Below are 6870 nucleotides of genomic sequence, written 5' to 3' on the forward strand. Positions count from 1 at the left end.
GGTTTATTTGTGTAGGTTTTGAGCCATTATGACTAGTCTATGGAGAGAATAGGCCCATGACTGACAAGAATTGCTAATGTGAAATGATCCAGCTTGCATACTTACATTGCACCACTGTGGGTTGATGAAGTATGCATAGTTGGACTTGATGAAAGGTTAGGAGGACATTTTGAGTTGGATTATTCAGCGCTGGGATGAACACGAACAGGTTTTCCGGATTAGGGACCATGAGTTGGCCATTAACCAAGACGATATATATTTCTTGATAGGTTTGTCATGTAGAGGAGCATGGGAAAACATAACTGGTGGTAGGCCTGATCCCCTATCCACCCTAGAGCTGGTTCGAGCTTACTGTATCCCTAAGAGAGAACTCATCAACAACAGAGTCCCTATAGAGAGGATTAGATCCAAAACTATGAGGGCTATTTTATGGATGATTGTGCACTTGGTGGGGTCAAAAAGTCCCCATGTTGCGACAAAGGCCTAACTATTGCTTGTAGTTGACTGTGTCTAGCTGTAGGTATTCAATTGTTGTGAGGCAGTGCTTCGTCAGTTGAAGGTAGAGTTGACCGCATGTAAGACCCAGACCCAACAGAGTTTTGGGTATGGAACTCTCATTGTCTCCTTCATAATTGAGAGGGTTCCAGTTATGTGCCCGCGAATGAGCTTAGGTCCCCTCGATCCGAGGGAGCCTAGACAAAGGTGATGGGCATCGCTTGATCCTCACGCAAGAGGAGGACCCATCAAACATTTTTTCAAAGAATATTTCTTTGAATGGCTTAGTGGCCAGATTGTGATGATTGACGACTATGCCTACAAGGGCATGGACTTCACAAGTGACCCTGACTTGATTTTTTCGCCTGGTACAAACTGGGGGCCTCAAGGTAAGAAGGATTTTGAGAGTACTTAAAGTATTTTTAAGCTTTTGAATGTTTATGTTATATTTTTTTTAATTTTATGGGTGAAAAAGTACCAACATAAAGCTTTTTGCTTGACACAGATGTGGCACCAGTGCAACCTGCAAGCGAGCCTCGCCAAGTGACGTGAGAAGGCGAACTACCCAAAGGTGGGGGTTGATGCTGAGAGTCTTCGTGAGGTTTTGAGGAACTTGGAGGGCTTGATCATGGGTGTGCCCCCCCTTCCTATGAGGGATATCCCCTCTCATATGCAGTGACACATAGGTGGTGTGCCTGAGCAGTTTTTGGTTTCTCATCGGAGGATAGCTAGAGCATTGTTATCTTTACATGAGCAGTAGGCTCTATTAGCATACATGTGGTATAGCCAGCGGGTGTTTATAGCTAGGCTTAGTAGCCATTTTGTACTTAAAACACCCAAGTTTTGGGAAATTTTCTGATGTAAAATATTGGATTCGATGTATATCTATATATATATATATATATATATATATATATATATATATATATATGGTAGTTTATGATGTAAATGTTTTTTAAGTGTTTTTGTAAATTTTTAACTATGTAAATATTTACTTTCATTCATGTATCCATAATGAATGAGACAGATGCATATCTAACACATAGTTTGCTAATGAATCAGCAACTGTATTAAATTCTCCATGAATGTGTTCATATGTGATAACCTCAAATTGACATTCCAAGATTCGTACCCTTAAATAATGACGTAACAAGATTGGATTACGAATGTGATAATGATTTGTCAATTGCATAACAACAAGCTAAGAGTCTAACCTGACCACCAGATTGGAGATGTCCCTTGATGACGCTTTAGTGAGAAGTGAAATTATGGACATGTACTCAGCAATATTATTGGTGGTAGTACCAAGAAATACTCCCCTGAAACAAAACAGTTCCAACTCAGGTGTGTAAATGACCCAAGCAACTGATGCAATGTGTCATGTGTGACAACTGGCACCATTTGCATATCCTATGTATGCTAAGCGTAATGATGACATATGCATAACGAGAAATATGTATGAGACAAATACTTCAAGAAATACCAAAAAATCTAGTCACATCAAAAAGAAGAAAAAATTATAAATACATAAAATTACAAAGCACATGCCTAGTGCAGTACTAGGCATAATACTGTTTCAAATAGAGCCCATTTCGGGGCTCAGCGAGCGTTACTCCGTCCTAGTCCTGAAGTTCATATGCCCCTTTTGAGAGGGCTTTTTTGATGACATATGGACTGATCCATAAGGGTTGAAGTGTTCCTACCCCCAAGAGGTCATGTTTTTTATCGTAGAGTAAAACAAGATCTCCCTCTCGGTAAGAATGAGGCTTGACCTTTTTATCGTACTAGGCTTTGACTCGGCACTTGTGGACTTCAAGTGATAATTTGGCATCTCGACAGGTTTCATCCATTTGATTTAGGTATAGCAGGCGCTCTTCTTCAGAAGTGGTCTTGGGCAAGAGTTCAACGGCAATTTGTAAGGAAGGAATCTGACATTTAATTGGTAAAACTACTTCCAGGCCATAAGCTAGTTGAAAAGGTGTGAAGCCTGTAGCAGTTTTTACTGAATTTTGGTATGCCCATAGTGCATGATATAACATTTGATGCCAATGGATTTTATGATTCCATACTAACCTATGGATCATGGTCTTTAAGACGTCATTGGTGGCCTCTACTTGACCATTAGCTTGGGGGTAGTAGGAGGATGATTGGTCCTGGTGAAAACCGAGCAACAATGTTAAGTCAGACATCATGTGATTCTAAAAATGAGACCCATGGTCTGTAATGATCATGTGCAGCACACAGAAGTGATAGATGACCTGATTAAATAGGAATAGAGCCACGGTTTCTCCATCAGCCCAGAAGGTGGGAAGGGATTCAGCCCATTTCGTGAAATAGTCCACAGCTACAATAATATAGTTGTGTCTAGCAAAGGAAGTGGGGTTGCAAGTTACAAAGTCTATCCCCCATTTGGCAAAGGGGCCGACGGAGATAACTGGGTGCATTAAGGCCGAAGGAGCACGCATTTTCTTTGTAAACACTTGACAAGGGTGGCATTGTCAGATAGCTTTGATACAATCTTTGAACAAGGTTGGCCAGTAGTAACCTGCGCGCAAAATTTTCTAAGCAGTAGATATGCTAGAAAGATGACTGCCACATGCCCTAGTATAGAAGTCATTTAAAACATGTTCCACCTCCTCATGAGTGAGGCAACATCGAATAACTGTATCAGCACCACTGCAATATAACGTATCGTTAAGCACTAAATAGTGTCGTGCTTGGTGGCGGATGTGACGACGGTCACCTGACGATAGTTCAGGGTGGAAACGTTGCACTTGGAGGTAGACAAGAATGTCACCATACCAAGGGTCAGTAGTGTCGATAAGATAGATAGCTTCATCCAGAAGAGGATCGTGGGCTATCTTGTTAGGATCGACAATGGGAAGATCCGACAAAAGTTCGGCGAAGACTAAGGAATTTTTCGCCTTGGCAGCAGTGAAAACCAAATCAAATTGTTGGAGGATCACTATCCATTTGGAATATTTCCCTCCAATGACTTGACGAGACAAAATGTGTCTCATGGGATTCTCCAAGGCAATGACAATAGTCTGTCGCAGCAGTATGTAATGTCGGAAGCATTTGACAGCAAAGACAACTGCCAAGGACAACATTTCCACATGTGAATATCTGAGTTTGGGTCCAGCCAGGCCTTTCGACAGATAGTATATCACATGCTCACTCCCATCATCGTGAGTTTGAACCAAGACCATACCTAGAGAGGATGGCGAGGATGCCAGGTATAGAAGAAAGTCACACCCATAGTTAGGAGAACTAAAGAGTGGGGATGATATAAGCGTTTTTTTCAAGGCATTAAATGATCGTTGAGCTTGATCATCCCACAGGTACGGCAGTCCCTTCTTAAGTAGGCGCATAAAGCCTTTCGTCAACTCAGCATAATTTACGATGAACCATTGTAAGAAGTTTGCTTTCCCCGGCAAACATTGGAGCTACAAAATGGATTGTGGTTCGAGCAATTGAGTAATTGCCTTTACCTTATCAAGATCAACCCTAATCCAGTACTTTGAGACAATGAATCCAAGTAAGCATCCAGACTCAACAAAGAAAATGAATTTATGTGGATTCAGACGTATGTTATAGAACCGGCACCTAAGAGAGATAGCTCTTAAATGATCTAGGTGTTGCGCTCGCTTCTTGGAATGGGCTAGAAGGTCATCCAAGTAAGCTTGAACGATATGTTTGATGTCGTGAAACACATAGCCCATGGCCCTTTGACATGTTGCTCTATCATTCTTTAAACTAAATGGGAGTTTTCGATAGGCAAAGATTCCCCATGGGAAAATGAAGGCGGTTTTGTGCTGGTCTATTGGTTTTATGGCAATCTGGTTGTAACCTAAGAAACCATCCATGAATGAGAATGATTCATAACCGGCGCAGTCATTGATGATTTGGTCAATGAACAATGTTGGATAATTATCCTTCGAACACAAAGTCTCGATAGTTGACACATACGCAGATGGTTCCTTGTTTATTATCGACAAGAACCAGATTGGAAACCTATTCCGTTAAGGGAATGGGGTAGACAAAACCAACACGTAAGAACTTCTCCACCTCAGTTTTGATGGCTACCATTTTGTGGGGGTGGACTGGTCAAAGCCTTTGGCGGACAGGTTTAGCATTGTCATATATCTTGATCTCATGCTCGACAATAGATGGATCTATGTCAAGCATTTCCTCGTAAGACCAAGCGAATACATTGTGGAATTCCTTAAAAAGGCAGGTGAAGTTTACAATTTCCTCAGGAGTGTAATCTGCTCCAACTTGGATGTTCTCTATGATGCCTGTCATGACAGAAATATCAATGAGAAATGTCTTTGAAATATTGCCCATGTTCCTTCTGATTCCAAAGTTTGGATAGTCGTATAAGGTGAGGAAACGATTTTCAAATGACAGGATTTGAAGAGTCATCATGTCCAAATCAGATATCGAAACATGATGGTAAGATTCCTCCCAAGTTCAATCTTCTAAGTACATGATCTCTCTAATAGCTTCGTCCAAAGGTAGGACTTGATTGAGGAGATCGAAAGAAGGAGCAGTTATGGGAGGGGAGGTGGTACTGTTGGCCATGACCAAAGTGACCAAAGATTCAGATGCAGATTGAATGGCCTGGTAGGCCAATTCAGCTGGCAGCAGAGGCATTTGTTCTCCATAAGTGTCAATGTCTAAAGGGGCCATGAGGATCCAAGGATCGTTCGATTCGTGAGGAATGAATTAAATCATATTGACCATCTGTGGAACCATGGGCGGTAGAAGAGGAAAACAACCCATCAGGGAAGAGCCCTTCAATAGACCAGTACCAATACTGACGTAAGGATCAAGTACACCACCCATTAAGCGTACAGAGCCACTAGGTAATGGGGAATAATCAAGGGTACAAAAGGACAGTTGGTCCACTGTGACTATCTTTCCATCCGATGGAAATAGGATGATGCGAAAGACAGTAGACACAATAGCAGTCATGGTGTAAGTCCAACTGTGACCCAACAATAGATTATAGTCGGGCTTTCTATCTATGACTTCAATGTCCACCATTACCGTTTTCCTATTCAAGGTGATGGGGTAGCTAGTTAGATAACCTTTTGGGATGAAAGTGTGGTTGTCGAAAGCTTTAAGGGAATTCAATGATGGGGATAGGGCTCGAGAACCCAAAGCGTGCCAGCATGAAGCCGACATGACGTAGGTTGAAGCACCTTCGTCAATGACAGTTCTATGTACTCCTCACCCTTTCGAAAATATTTGCACTTGAAATGCAAGCTGGTGTGAAAGGGGAGGTTTACATTTGTCCATGTCGAAAATTGCAAGCATGGAATCCTGAGGGTCGATACCAAAAATTGCCGAAAGCAGAGCTTTCCTTTGTGCTGGACAAGTTTGTAATACTTCAAGCATCAACATAGCTGATGGTGCTTGCGTCAAATCGTCTACAATATTATAGTTCTAGGTAGCACTTATAGATGTATTATCAGTTTTGTGATGAAGTGCCCCTTTTGGGGGGCGAATCACAAGATCAGTAATCGACCTTTCGATATGAAGATCGTTAGGAAGCGGTGGGTTTTGACTCGAGGAGGCTTCCTCAGCATTAGCGACTGGAGCTCCATAAGATTTGGCTCTGGTTTGTAGATCTACCATTTCAAAGGTGTAAATGATAGATGGTCCTTCACCAGCTGAAGGATGATGCAAACTGTCGTTGTCCCCTTGCGGGGGTTGGGGTTTGTTTGCAACAAGGTGTTGTTATTGCTGAGTAGGGAAAGGATTATTTAGGACCGCAGGGGTCCTGTCAGTGTCCTTTTTAGCAATGAAATTTGTGCATTCCTGAAGATGCAGACAACGATATGTCATGTGGTCTTCCACACAGATTTTGCAAGGGAACTGGGCGAGTTTGTCCTTTCCATCGTCAAAAGGCGCAGCAGCCTTCTGCTTTGGGTTGTACTGCTTTGTTGACTGCTCTTCAGAAGGAGCGGTCTTTTTCTTATTCTTCTTGTTCTTACCACTGGGTTTTTGTGTAGACTGCACAAAGTTTATTGTGGTGGTAGGAAGAGTAGTCGATTTGGTAGAGGGGTCAACTAACAACTGGGCAATGTGACCGCTGAGTTGTTTTACAACAGCCCCAGAGGTAGCGCCAATAATCCCATCTGTGTGCGCTCCGGGTTGATGAGTGTTGGGAGCATTAGAGTTGCAAGGGGCATTGGGAATGACGCCGTATAAAGTGTCAGACTACGAATATATCAAATCTAAGTGTTGGGCATTACAAAGGGATTGGTCTTTCGTGACCGCACCACCTAAGGCGACATCTTTAGCTATTTGGGGGAGTAGAGACTTGCAGAACCAATCTGCTAATAGATAGTCTGGGAGGGGAGATTT

The sequence above is a fragment of the Pinus tabuliformis genome, chromosome 1_2 (assembly GCF_031772625.1).
Source record: "Pinus tabuliformis cultivar Carrire ecotype Pingquan chromosome 1_2, CPIR1, whole genome shotgun sequence".
Taxonomy (NCBI): domain Eukaryota; kingdom Viridiplantae; phylum Streptophyta; class Pinopsida; order Pinales; family Pinaceae; genus Pinus; species Pinus tabuliformis.